Below are 15,941 nucleotides of genomic sequence, written 5' to 3'. Positions count from 1 at the left end.
GTCACTCTTTGAACTCCTTTTTGACTTGAAACTACCTGTGGTACGACTCATGTTTTCACTTCAACGTATTATTCAATCTTCAAATCAGTTCATTAGTCAAATAAATCATCCACACAGAACTGACAAAGATCTTGAAATCCAACACGAAAACTACATTCACCTCGATAACGTGCGAAAATGAAAATACTTTGGAATATTCAACGAAGAACCAAAAAATCCAACAATTAATAACTCATCTCAAGAAACTTGATGACGAAACAGCATGGGCAGAGAATATAATCAACAATTTTCAGGCTCTGACACGATTACAAAGTACAAGCCGGGTACTCAACACAACTTGTTTATACAAGACATTGCAAGCAAAGATTGGTGTAGAATCGTGGCTTTTCTAGTTGCTCTTTCATCCGCATTGTGCATACCTGAAGAACAGGCCTAACATCCGCGTTTGAAGGCTAATTTTCTTCCATGGCTAATTTCTTTCCATTCGGCAATATGCATGAAAATCTCATTTAAAATTCATCAATGATTCTTTTATTGATGGTGGAGTAACAAGTATTTGTTACTAAATGTATTTTAAATAGCTCAGATAGGAATTTAAGCCCAATGTCGCTCCCACACGGTTTTTATTGTTTATTTACAATTGCGTCAAAAAAGGGATTTCAAAACTTCTTTATTCAATAATTAAAATAAAAGTTAAAAAATAGCCATTTCACGACTCATGCAATTAAGCTCAATAATGTATCATTTTATCCTGCGAATGCAAGTTTTCGTCATTTTTCGATGGCAGGCCTGTTGTATTTTTTGTACTCTGGTGGTAAAATGCGCAAATAAAGTCCGAAATCTAAAGTAACCTTTTCTTGCCTGTTCTATTGTAAGCTATGGTATCAATGGGTATGAAATTCCCTTAAAATATTTTCTGTCTTCTGTGTCAATATGAAATCTTTTTCAGGCCATATTTTAATGTCAGCTTTTTCTTACCTATTCCGTGAGCAGTCTTAATTTTTTCCGTTGGCGCACGTCATGGAAATGATCGTAATGTATTAAGGATTTGGAATTTTTTACGAGTGGTTTGTGGATGATTTCTTTGATGAGTGAACTGATTTGAAGATTTCATGAGTTGTTGCTGTGAAGACATGAGTGCTACCCCAGGGAAATACTCGGAGTCTTCAGAAAGGAGTTCCGAAGGCACCCAGTGCAGACTTTGCATGAAGAAAAGTGATGATTATTATTACAACATATTCACTTCCAACGTAGATTGCAGAATAACTGTGAAGTATGTCCATGTCCTGCATTTTTTACTCGGTTTGGAAGTAAGGACCAATAGTCGTCTTATCGATTTTTCTATTTCATATCGATTTCTTTATTCCGTGTTTTGAGTAGTTATTTCAGATTCTTTCAATTGTACGGCGTCAAGCGTGTTGATTGCTTTCTTAGGTTGCTGTGGGAGATGGCCTGCCTTCCACCTTGTGTCCATTATGTTTGAATAAGCTCACGGGATAGGGTGGTTTCCTATTATTTTTTTATTGCCTATATCGGAAGATTATTACTCCTGGAGAACGTATTTCACGCTTTTAGATTTTTAAATTACGATATCTATTTTTCGCGATTAAATGAAAAGTGAAAATTTTCAAGCGCGCGAAAACGCGACGGGTAAGGAAATCTCTCCGTGTGACGTATTTCTGGTTCCCCCTCCCGCCCGGTGAGGTGACCTTGAGGCGAGTCTTAGCGCTGATACGTCGCAGGCTGCCAGCGGGTAGCTCAGTACCTTGCTGAAAGGTAGCGCTTGGCTTAAAAAAGGTTTATTAATACCTTATTAAACGAAGAAAACTTTCCGACCTTAGCCAGTTTTAATAGGTGATTATTAAGACATGTTTCCCTGAGCTCTGCGCCTCATGCATGCATTGGTAATCTAAGACGATGTATAACTCCTATCTTCTCCTATCTTCTCGAAACTAGGTCCCTGTGACGTCACGTGGAGTGGCATCCCCAGTGAAAAAATTGTATAAACCTGTTTCAAAATTTTATACAATTGCCATGGCAATTGTATAAATTGTATAAAATTTTGAAACAGGTTTATACAATTTTTTCATAGGGGATCGCATGGGCGCCAAATTGGCCCTTTTCAAATGAGGATAAAAATGGACCATTACCATTCGTCTAAACCTTTATTTCTAAAACGAAATAATTTGTATATTATGAATACAGTAATGGTGGGTAACAAATCGCGATCAATGCCTTTCGGTTTCTTTGATGAAGGAAACTACCCTATTCAGTGTTTTCAAAAAGATATGTTTAGAATCGGACGAAAAACTGAGAAAATTTTGTGGGAGTAATTACTTTAGAGTGAGTACTCACATATTTTCATATTTGAGACTGGTGCTGGTATCGTATCCCAGAACGTAAAGTTGGAGTCTTTGGTTTGTGCCGACAGCAGTGAGGAATCCAGGTCGATAATTATATGCGAACTCAACTTATTATAGCAGTAATTTGATAGACTCGCGGCTGAGCTTTAAGCCACCGAGTGCGTCCACCGGGTTGCGGATGGTGGGTCAACCTCTAGATATAGAGGTTAGCTGCGATATAAGCAAGTTTACTTGTCGAATAAGCAGTCGTGGACAAAAAGCGGCGGTTATCCGAGGTGGTATGGGTCTATCCCTGGGTGAGATAGGCCATCTAAATGATACACTAAACCTGCGAAGATACCGTGACTTGGCGATGAGAGGCCGCCAACAATTACGCCTCACATCACCCGGAGGAGAGGGCAGCAGCTCTTCTTAATATGAGTGAAGGTGGAGATCACGATGGTCAGTACAGCGACACTCATTGCACTTCAGGCGTGGTAACATTTACTTTAACGGCTGTAGTACTGCGATGTGGAAGGCAAGGGGAAACCACCACATTATTATCCCGAGGAGGCGCAGCTACTCCAACTTTAAATTGTCTGACATGATAGAATTCTCTCAGGTAAAAAATTCCGGAGGTAAACTAGTCCCCCATTCGGATCTCCGGGCGGGGACTACCCGAGAGGGCACATCGGTCAATTGTGATAAAGTTATGAGGATAGGTACATGGAACGTGAGATCACTCACGACTTGCGGTAAGCTAGAAAACCTTAAAGTGGAAATAGAAAGATTGAATATCGACGTGCTAGGAATCAGCGAAATGAAATGGCCTGAGGAGGGAGACTTTTGGAGTGGATGCTATAGGATTATATAGACACAGGATCCCTGAACGGTAATGCTGGGGTTGGGATAATGCTCAGAAAGAGCGCCGGAATGCGTGTGAAAAGCTTCCTACAGTACAATGAAAGGATAGTTATGGTGAAGATAGAGACTAAGCCAGTAGATACCGTAGTGGTACAAGTCTACATGCCCACGACAGACTACGAGGATGAAGAAGTTGAAGACGTCTACGATGATATAAAGGAAGTAATCAAAAAGGTAAGGGGTGAAGAAAACCTAATTGTTTTAGGTGATTGGAACGCTGTCGTCGGCGAAGGCCAGGATGGAAGAATAACCGGAAAATATGGATTAGGAAATAGAAATGAAAGAGGAGAAAGGCTGTTAGAGTTCTGCACAGAACACAAATTAGTGGTTGCCAACACTCTATTTAAGAATCACATGCGAAGAAGATACACATGGAAAATGCCAGGAGACAAAAGAAGATTTCAACTAGACTATATTTTAGTGGAGCAGAGGTTTAGAAACGAGATAAAGGACTGTGAAAGCTACCCGGGGGCAGATATCGACAGTGATCATAATCTAGTGATGATGAAATGCCATCTGAAATTCAAGAAATTGAAGAAATCAGCAAAGAACACCTGGCAATTAGAGAAACTTAAGGAGCCAAAAAATCAACAGGCCTTTCAAGAAGTAGTGGAGCGCAAGATAGGACTAGATCAGTCTGAAAACTCAGTTGAGAATAACTGGACTACCTTAAGAAGTGGACTTCAGGAGGCCGCTAGAGAAGTTCTAGGGATAAGAAAATGTGTTAAGAAAAAGCCATGGATCACGGATGAAATCCTAGACCTCATTGAAGAAAGGAGAAAGTATAAGAATACGAATACTGAGGAAGGACAGGCTTCCTACAAGAGAATAAGGAACGAGATTTGCCGCCAAGCGAGGAAAGCCAGAGAAGCGTGGATGAGGAACATATGTGAGGACGTACAAAATAACCTCGTAAAAGGGAAAGTGGAAGCGGCCTATAGAATAGTGAGGAACCATTTCAAGGAACGAAACACAAAATGTAATAGCATAAGGGACAGGAATGGAAACATTCTAATTGAAAACGAAGACAAAGCCGAGAGATGGAAGGAATACCTGGAGAAATTATACAACGGGAGCAAACTTAGCTCAAAAGTTCTCGAAGAGGAAAGTGAAGTTGAAAAGGATGACATTGGAGCAAGCATCTTCATATCGGAATTCGACGCTGCAGTAAGAAACCTGCGAAAGAATAAGGCCCCAGGAATAGATGACATTCCAGCAGAGTTAATAAAAAATGCAGGAGAAAAGGTCTTAACTCATCTGTATAAAACTATGTGCGATATGTACTCAGCAGGAGATTTACCTAGTGACTTCGAGAAGAACATCATCATTCCCATACCCAAAAAGAAGAGAGCTGAGAAGTTCGAAGAATTTAGGACCATAAGCCTGACGACACATGCGTCGAAGATTCTGACAAGAATCATTTACAGGAGAATTGAACGAAGAGCAGAAGAATTCCTGGATGAGGACCAATTCGGATTTAGGAAAAGCAGGGGCACAAGGGAAGCAATTTTGGCTCTTAGGATGATCATAGAGAAGAGAATGGAGAAAAACAAACCAACCTTCATAGCATTTGTCGATTTAGAGAAGGCCTTTGATAACGTGGAATGGAATTCAATGCTTAGAATTTTGAAAGAAATCGGCGTACTCTACAATGATCGTAGAATTATTCATAGTTTGTATAAAAACCAAGTAGCTGTGATCAAATGTGGACCAAACGGTGCAGAAGCGAGAATAAGAAAAGGGGTGAGACAAGGTTGTGCGCTTTCCCCCTTAATTTTTAATGTTTACATAGAGAAAGCCATCAACGAAATCAAGCAGAAAGCTTCGGGTGTCAATATCCACGGAGAAAAAATTAGTATGCTGCGATTTGCTGACGACATAGCAGTCATAGCCGAGACGGAGAAGGATTTGAAAAAGACGTTGACAAACATGGAAAGGACAATGGCCAGATATCAGCTGAAAATCAACAAAAAGAAGACTAAGATATTAGTTTGCAGTAAAAGAGAGGAGGCTAAAACAAACATCAACCTAGGAAAGCATAAGCTTGAAGAGGTGAACGAGTTCTCTTACCTGGGAAGCTGAATTACCAGCGATGGACGGAGCAAGAAAGAAATAAACAGTAGAATAGCGCAGGCAAAGAGGGCTTTCTACAAAAAGAAGAATCTTCTTACAGCAGAAAATACCAGCATAGAAGTAAGGAAACAATTCATCAGATGCTACATATGGAGTATGTTTCTCTATGGAAGCGAGGCTTGGACGTTGACAGCAGCAGAGAAGTCAAGAGTGGAAGCATTCGAAATGTGGTGCTACCGAAGAATGATGAAGATAAAATGGATTGACCGTGTGAGTAACCATGAAGTGCTAAGGAGAGTAGGAGAAAAGAGAAGCCTCCTGAAAACATTAAGCAGAAGAAGGGACAACTTAGTTGGCCACATTTTGAGGCACGATGGTCTGATGAAGACAATCGTTGAAGGACAAGTGGAAGGGAAAAAGGGCAAGGGACGGCCCCGAATGAGTTATATAGGACAGGTTATAAAGGATGTAAAAGAGAACAAATATGTAGCTATGAAGAGATTAGCGGATAGGAGAGAGAAATGGAGAGCTGCGTCAAACCAATCTTAGGATTGTTGACTAATGATGATGATGATGAATTTGATAGAACTCAAAATTGTGATTGATTATTCACTTGATGCTACAACTTCGGTGACTAAGCATAACACACGAAAAATATTATGTTCTAATTGAACTCTTGTTTATATTCTAATATGAATTCTCGAGGTGGCGCGGCCGGAGTTGGAGCCCCTTATACTTAGATGACTATAGAAAAACCAAGAACCCTTTCTAACAGATCGTGGACATTCATTCGGATTATTTTGAGTTTGAATTTTACATACCCATTCAAACCCATTAGTCTTCTTTGGTCTCTTAGTTATTTTCATTTGCCTTTCACACTTAGGACATTCATAACTTGACGCAATCAAACCTTCATTCATACACCAATGTAACACACACTTTTGTCAGTAAACAGACAATAAAGCGAAATATCCGCTAGAATATTTAACCTCTCTTAAAAAACATTCATCCAAATTCTTTTTGTAATTCTTCCATCAAAGTCATGTTCGAACATTTTATGAAATGGTAACTTCGATAATAAATCCTATTTATTGATAAAAATTAAGTAACCATAACGCGCGGGGAAAAAAGTTTTAGAAACCGCCGCCAATCCACCAATGAGGAACTTGCATGATTTTTTTTATTTCACAGGCGGACAGAAAATTATTTTCTGAATACAACAAAGAAAACCGCATGTATATCTGAGTTTTCCTTCGCGAGATATTCAATGTTAAATATAACGAATTTTAAAGCGCGGGAAAAACTCCCTCACCTCCCAAGCACAGACACTGCCGACGAAGCCTCGATGACGTCAAAGGTGCCTAAACATCACACGAAGCAATTGTTGTGGTTGCTTGTAATAGTTGCCAGCAGTTGTGAGAGCTTCGATTGTTAGACGTGTGGATTATTTTCTATTTAAAGATAAATATCCGACGATATAGGCTCGGAAGCCCCCATATTTTGTATTGTTTATAATATTAATATCTGAGTAAGGACATAAAGTATAAAACTGGAGCAGTTAAACCAAAAATTTTATAATATCTAAATAACATCGTTGTAGGTTGTAGGAGTCTGAGCCGCGGACGTTGGAAGGGGATACGTTTATTGTAAGTTGATGTTATCGACGGAATATCATTAATTTAAATATGTAATTAGAACGATTTTGATGTTTACTAATGTCCGCTTAGCTTTTACATACAATAACTTCATCCGTTTATTCGTAAGTACTGGAGAATTCGTAGTTAAGGATGCCTGTGCTTACAGTATGAGGTCAATTCCAGTCAATGCAACTTTTGCTCGCTGATTGAAGACATCTAGAACATCTAGATTGGAGAAAAAAGATTTTTTTGCCAAAATAGTGTTATTTTCAACGTTACATCTCCCGTTAAGCTACCGCTAATAATCATAGTGCCAGTGGTTTTAATGCACAAAGTTTGACGAGGTTGAAACATATATGCCAAGACTTATCAGTGTTCCATCGAGATTGAATTGTAAAAAGTGCTATTACGCTATCGATAAATGTCTAACAGTACCTAGTGTAAAAGTTGTCAGTGGCGTGTTCACCTCCATTGTTCACCGTAGACATGACATTTCACGATCAAGCTATCAAGATCAAAACTGTGTGTGAAGTTTGTTATTCTACTATTTCAACGAATAGTAGCGAGAAAAGTCACCTGTGTCACTTGCGTGGGCTAAATTAGGCTTTAAATCGGTGAATAAATAGTTGTTTTCATCATAACGAGCTCTGTTATTATTGGAAGTTTTACGTGATGAGTATAAGAATGGTAGTGACTTCCAGTTTTTGATAATTTTATTTGCCTATTTCCCACTATATTTTTATGGTATATGCATGTATATTGTTTATGCATTTACCTATATGATTGAAATAGATTGTAACTTGTGTGTGTGTTGGCATCGGAACCGATTCTCGATCTCACATGTGGATTGTGTGCAGACTGTTTTGCTGTGAATTCGTACCGTAGGACGGATAGGACTACCTTCTCCGCTAATACGACGTTTCCAAATTCAACAACACAACTCGTTAGCTTACGATCGTTATCCTCCAGTTTTACAAGTTTCTTTTATATCTCGATTTTTCGCCGACGTATAGCAATAATATGTCATTAATTTTTGGTGTCCTAAAAATAGGCTGATGTCCTAACACACCCTGCCACACGCCTTATAGTCGGCTTGCGGGGTATTATGTAGATGTAGATAAATTTCAGGTGTACTATTCGAACGAGCGGCAACGTTATCATCCATTTTTCTGGTAACTAAAAAATACGAAGTGAAACGCTTGTATTTCATCACCCCGATGTCGCATTATTTACATCCCAAGTAATAATCGTGGCACAATAGCAATAGGAAAACTTGCCCAAGAATAACAGAGCAAAATAAAGTGACGATGAGCGGCTAAACACTCACTCAAAAAAAATTTTAAAGCATGCGCTCAGCGTATTTCCCAACTCCCTACGGTTGTTTAGGCACCTATGACGTCACGCCTGGCCTCGGCAACGCTCGGGTGTCTTCGCGCAGTGGTCGGCTCAGAGAAATTTTTCTCGATTTTAAAGTCAATTTTGTTATTTCTTTTGATGATGAATGGAGAAACTTTAGTTATTTTTGCGAACTAATGTATACATTTTACTTATTCAAATTAGTTTTTAGAGCAATCGACGACCCATGCAAGTTCCCCATTGGCGAATAAGGGGCTCCAACTCCGGGTCACCCCTCGAGGCTTACGTTATTTATTATAACATATTTGATGACTATTTAGACACTTATTTTCTATTCTCAAGGCTTATTTTATAAAAATGGTAGAGGTACAATGAATCTATAAGTGGCCCAGTGTTGAAAATTACTTCGACGCTTTGAAACATCTAGCTGCAAAAAGTCCTAAAATGTTTTAAATAATACATGTATCGTTAAAAAAATAATACAACTGATGTGATATATCTTTTATGTATCAATCCGTTTATTTTGTTTGTCTGGTACTTGATAACAATATTATATTTTCACTATTATTTGTGCATCAATTTTGTTTAATTTCCGTACCCTATATTTGCTAAAACCATTGCCATTGTAGGAACTACAAGGTTTTCTTTTTGCTGGTAAAAAATAAAGTCTCTTTAAGTAAAATTTTCACTGGGAATTTTCATTCTTATTTTGGTTTGTAAGTAATTCTATAGTGTAGGGAATGGAATAGGTTTGCATTTTTAAATAAATTTTGTTTCTTGTATTTTGAGTATGAGGTCAGAAATTGCCTTTTTGAGAATGCAAATAAATATTTGTTTGATATTTTTTCTTTAATATTTTCAACTTTATTCAGTCTTCTTTTTTGAAGAACAATTTCACCTAAATTTAAAGCTCAAAAATCATGTTAGCTGTATTTACTTTTTACTTTACTTAGTGATAAGATTTGATACTTACAAATTTTCTGCTGAATTAATAGGTTCCATTCACCAGACTATTGATATGGAGCTGTCAGAATTTCTTAAGGTTCTTGTGTGTCTTCTTTGTCAAGCCGCACACAATCCAGTGCATTGGGCTCTCAGGAATTACTCTTTTGACCATTGAAATTGTTCTTAAGTATCTCTAACTGCTGTCTCATCTATGATGTTTTGTGTCCATGGACATTTTGTTTTCTTGGGCGCATTCCCACAACCCTCTCTTCCAAGATCAGGCTAAGGATTTCATACTCTTTCGCCTCAGAAAGTGGCCAACATATGAGGTATACTTCTTCTCTCCCAGGTTTCATATTTGAGTTAGTATAAACAAGAGTTCAATAACTGTAGAAATGCATCAAAACATATTCCACATCAAAGAGTCGTATTTTAAGGAAGGACCGCTGAAAATATTTATTTTCCGCTTCCCAAGGATGCTGTAAAACAGCCAAGATGAGAGTCAGAATAGGACTCAGGGAAACATCTCTTAATAATCACCCATTGAAATAACCTAAGTTTGGAAAGTTTCCTTCGTTTGAAAGGGGAATAATAATCCTTATTTAAGCCGAGCGCTACCTGCTAGCAGCCTGCGTCGTATCAGCACTCAAGCCTCGCCCCAAGGTCACCTCACACGCCGACAGCTGGAACCAGAAATACGTCACACGGACTTAACCCCGCATTCCTACTTAGCCGTCGCGTTTTCACGCGCTTGAAAATTTCCATTTTTCGTTTAATCGAGAAAAATAGATATCGTAATTTAAAAATCTAAAAGTGTGAAATGCGCACTCCAGGAGTAATACATCTACATAATACCCTGCGAGCCACCTCTAGGGTGTTAGGCAGGGGGTGATCAATCACCAGCATGCAATTGGAATCCCACATGCACACCACACCGTTCAAAATCCTATATGCTGTTAGAAAAAATAATAGAATTAAGAAACATGCATTAAGTTTTACATAGGTTAGTAGGCTACACTACAAGTCATGCAATCTATTTACGAGTTCTATTGCTGCCGTTATAATCTCTTATTGATCGTGGAAAAAATGACATTCGGAATCTGTTCGTTCTACAATCTATCTCCCTTATTTTATTTATATGATCTGATCTTCCGTAGTATGTTGGCGTCCGTAAGATATCTTACGGACGCCAACATACTACGAACTCATAATGAACCAACGTAATACATAAATGTGCACCAACGTAATGGAATATGGTTTTTAAAAAAAACTATGCATGTATATTGAATTATAAAGTTCACTACATACGGAAGATCCAGGTTACTGTGAGGTGCAAATACGATACTTATGCAATCGATGGATGTAAAGGAAAAATATAACGGATAATGGAGCAAATAAACCATATGCAGCTCGTGTCGGTCAAATCTAGTCGTTTAGTAACAAAAACAAAACACACTTTCACACTTCATCACTAATGTTTCGGCCATTTTGAAAAATTACGTCACCGACGCTAGCGCCGCTAGTGGCGCAGAAACTTCGGAAACAGATTTAATCCGTATTTAAAAAGGATTTGGAAATCTAGATTTGATGTATTATGAAATCTCCCTAAAATACAGATTTGATCCTTTTTGTGTTTGTAGGGATATGGTTAACTTCGTTAGGAAAGACACTGCTTTTGAATTTATCTAAAAGGTTTAGTCTATTTTACAATCTACGGTCCGACAGAGATTCCCATCCGAGTTTACCTAAGAGGTCAGTTACGCTAACAAAACTTCGAGTAATAATCTTTCGATTTAGGCAGTAAAAAAATAATTGTAAACCACCCTATCGTAAAAATTGGTAATAATATATAGTAGTACCATGTTAACGACCGTCTTAACCCTTCTCGCTCCCCCTTCCTCCACTTTCCTACATACTCATCCACTCCTCCACCCACCCCACCCACAGTGACGCCTAACCTAACTCCAACTCCAACCCTTACCTCCCCCTGACCAACACCTCCCGGAAATTTCCCTAGCCCAATAATCCCCAGCGTTTCGTAAAGGCAACATTATTGAATCCTAATTCTCAGAACAAGTTTCTTCCTCGGAATAATTTTTTCTTCGATTTCCTAACTTCTTTAAAGTATCTCCAGTTCTAACTTTGTCATTTTCACTGATATTATTCTTCGTTAAAACTTTCGCGGGTGCTCGTCATGTTGAATTAAAACTTTTGGGCTATGTCGCCGCGTCAGATTTTGGGTGGCCCCAACGTTTCCCGACCGATGCTGGTCGCTTTCTCAAGGGAGTCTGAAGAGGTGGGATTTAAAATTGGTATATATAGGTATACGTGTCAGGTGGTGGGGTCACTCCCCTCGGGAAATCGGTCGGGAAACGTTGGGGCCACCCAAAATCTGACGCGGCGACATAGCCCAAAAGTTTTAATTCAACACACTTATATTATTGTATTTTTACGACTGATGGCGTTTGGCATAATAATCGATGCGCACTTACGAGACACCCTAGGAAAAATGGGAGTTTACCCAGCGTTGCGTTTACGCAGCATTTTGAAAATCATATAATATGATGAAAATATTTTTTTCCAACAATTCATCTAGATTAGGCCAAAATAAATCGAAAAATGCGAAACAACCGATGTTAAAAGCCCTGAATACAGTCTGGGGAATAATAGGGTGGTTTCCTATTATTTTTTATTGTCTAAATCGAAAGATTATTACTCCTGGAGTACGTATTTCACGCTTTTAGTTTTTTGAATGACAATATCTATTTTTCGCGATTAAATGAAAAGTGAAAATTTTCAAGCGCGCGAAAACTCGACGCTCAAGTATGAATGCCGGGAAATATCTCCGTACGTCGTATTTCTGGTTCCCCCTCCCGCCCGGTGAGGTGACCTTGAGGCGAGTCTTAGCGCTGATACGTCGCAGGCTGCCAGCGGGTAGCTCAGTACCTTGCTGAAAGGTAGCGCTTGGCTTAAAAAAGGTTTATTAATACCTTATCAAACGAAGAAAACTTTCCGACCTTAGCCAGTTTTAGTAGGTGATTATTAAGACATGTTTCCCTGAGCTCTGTGCCTCATGCATGCATTGGTAACCTCAGACGATGTATAACTCCTATCCTCTCGTGTAGAAACTAGGTCCCTGTGACGTCACGTGGAGTGGAATCGCATGGGCGCCAATCTGGCCTTTTTCAAATGAGGATAAAATTTGACCCTTGCCATTCGTCTAAACCGGTATTTCAAAAACCAAATAATTTGTGTATTATGAATACACTAATAGTGGGTAACGAATCGCAATCAATGCCTTTCGTTTTCTTTGATGAAGGAAACTACCCTATTGGCTAGCCAACCTTTCTGCTGTATATATTCGTCAATTTAGCTCTAATTCTTCACCTTGGCAATTTTACGCTGTGACGAAACCATGGTCGGTCTCAATAAATAACCATGTGGAAATAGCAAAGTTATTATTCCTTCTATTCCTAGCTTTGTATTGTTTTTTCCTAGTTGATACATTTTATGAAAATACCCTCCACATTTCTCGCCAGTACCCCGGGTAGAAGGTTACCCAGACGGCACAGAATCCTCCGTATCTAATTCGTATGCAGATAGTATCCATTCACGAAAAGCGACGGAGCGGTAGTAAATGGATACTATCTGCATACGAATTAGATACGGAGGATTCTGTGCCACCTGGGTAGCACCAATAGGGTTGATAACCTTAGGGAAAACATATCTGCAATACATTGGATTACCAACCAAGGTAATCATTTAAAAAACTTACTGCATTACAAAATTTTTACGAAAAATATATTGAAAAGGTACAACAAAATTGTAAACACGTGCTTTTTCAATTAATACAATAGTTCTTCTGAGCAAAATATTCAATTCGCATGCAAACAATGCATAATTTGCTGCAGCATGGTCATCCTAGTGCACGTTTCTTCAGTAGGAAATATACTTTGGGGGAAAATGCAATGCATCCCACGGTAAATGTAAATGGTCTCACACAGCATTGTATTCTGTATGCATTGTTGTAAGTGGTGAGGTACAACAATTTCTGTATTAAGAAAACCGAGTGGATGTTTGGTGGTACCTTTGGTTAAAGCTTGGGAAGTGGTTATTTAATAGGGAAGTAAACTAGTGTTTCAAATGCACCAAACACATTTTTTAAATTAGAGTTCAGAATAACATAATGTCGTAAACTCACAGTTTAAATCCTAATAGTGAATACTTGATTCGAGATAACCGTCCGAATTATGGAAAAATTCAAAGGCCGCTAAAACGGGTGTCCATGTTGAATATTGGCCGTGACGTCACAAGGCAGTAGCAGAAGGCAGCTTCTACGCCGTTTAGTTCTACCACTATAATTGCATAGAAAAATTACTGAAATTGAGGATATCCGTTTTTTGCTGCCATATAATATCTTCAGAATATATACGTGGCTGCTTCTCTTTTGAGTACATGACTTCATCATTACGTAATATATTAATATTCATTTCCGTGTAAACTTCAAGTTTGGAAAGAGTTGTTCGAATAGCACATTGAATCTTTAATAAATAGATGATGGTATTCATTTTTCGCCGGGTATATTTTGGCATAATTGCCGTTTATCATGCCAAAACCTTTTTTTGTAAGAACTGAGTGAAACTAATAAACCTATTTCAGACGTTTGCTGCAAGACTTATTCATTGCGTATGTATTCACGCCGGCCGGAACGCTCGCCCTTCGCAACTAGAATCATGGGATGTTAGCCTTGTCACCGTGCTGTCTGGTTGTTCCAGTGGTTCGCTGTCCAGGATGGGTTCAAGAAAAGATAATCTTGATTGGGAGAAGGAAAATTCCAACGATTTATAAATGGTATACCAAACTTTGATTTATTTATGGTCACTGAATTTTTGAAAAAGGAGGACAGGTTCAACGCGCCATAGAAATGCGAGGCGTTAAGGCTAACAAGGGGAGACCACGTACCTTGCTCCGCCTTTTTCAATGGCGTATTTTTTATGGCCTTCGGAATGTTGAACACACCTCTGAACTAGTTGTGGTTCCGTAGTATGGGCCTTAGTTAGGCTGTAATTAATTAATTTTCATGCGGTACTTTTCACAAGCCATATATAAATTCAAAATATGACCTCCCTTCAGATGGGTTAGGTGGGGTTGTGATAGCGTACTCAACTCCCATTCAGGAGGCTGGGGATGAAGTCTTTGACATGGCAATTAATTTTGTTGTCTTCATTTTGATCCTACGGCGTCAAGTTTATCATTAATTTGAATTGCAGCATTCATAGACATGAGACAATTTTTTAATCATCATAATGGCGTTTAGGTATTTAAGCAGTGTCATTTCAAACGCAGAGATACGACGACTACAAGGGTTGATGTGCGCTATAAAGTTAATTTTTTCTTCGCTTATACTGACCAACTTCCACATTATAAATGAAAACCTCTCTTGCAAGAGCACATACCATTAAAGGCTCGCGGCGAGCAACAATATGCGTACAGTCATAATTAATAAGAACACAAAACGAATATAAAATATCATAACTCTCGAACACTTGTAATTTACATTACTCCAAAGGGAGCTTACTTACACAGTACCTATGTGCTAAAATAACCATTCCGAAATATAATTTCTATTGATAAATAGGATGAAACAAAAGTTGATAACCCTGGACCGGGCGCCCTGGCGTATAAAATACGTCAATCTTTGAAAACCAAGGATTTCAACATTGTACGTACATTCTAGGCTAGAATGGTCTCATGTATTCCTACAATGTACTTTGACTGCCTATATTGCGAGTTTCCAAAGTTCGAGGTATTGTAGCTAATCTTTTAGATCAGTAAGAGGAACCCGTCACCAGTGGAATATAAATTACGCCGCGCGACCTGCCGTGTACCTTTATATCTGTATCACCTATAAATGTACTATTTTCAACAAATAAAGATTAACTTTAACAAAAATCGTTTGTTATCATATATGCACATATCATGGGCAAAGTACGCATTTTGCCCGGTCGTGTAAAATAACAGTCGCGCCATAATTATTTACGCGAACTACTTTCAGTTTATACACTACATAGGTCTACGCAGAAGATGCTATATTTTGACTCAACACACTTACTGATATGAATGAGGTACCTATTAAGTAAATTATTATAACATAAATATCAATTTGATCTTACAATACCTTCAAATGATCTTCAAAACAGAATATCATCGATGGGTAAGAGTCAGGAGCAGCCTTGAACCATTTATTCCGTATGGCTTATGCTTTAGGCACGGGAATGAATATCTTCTCCAGGCTTTCGTTTCGACGTCGAGATTGACCGCCCTCTTGCAAGAAGACACATACCATGAGATCAAGGCAGATCCTACAGCAAAAATCCGGAAGCAGATTAAAGCCCTCTTATATCAGTCCTCCGTCCCAATGGAAGAACGCCGACGACTCCTCGAGCCTACGCCTAAACCTCCACGGCTGTACGGACTACCCAAAGTTCACAAAGAAGGATTCCCACTTCGACCAATCGTCAGCGCCATTGACTCACCAACACATAATCTAGCAAGGTATCTTGCCAAGCAACTGCAGCCATTTTCCGGGAGAACGCCAACCTACGTACGAAACTCAGCTCATTTCATGGAGTAAATCAAAGAACTGAGAGTCAGCGATACTGAC

This window comes from Ischnura elegans (genome assembly GCF_921293095.1).
Source record: "Ischnura elegans chromosome 13 unlocalized genomic scaffold, ioIscEleg1.1 SUPER_13_unloc_3, whole genome shotgun sequence".
Classification (NCBI taxonomy): domain Eukaryota; kingdom Metazoa; phylum Arthropoda; class Insecta; order Odonata; family Coenagrionidae; genus Ischnura; species Ischnura elegans.
This window is presented reverse-complemented; position numbering follows the sequence as displayed.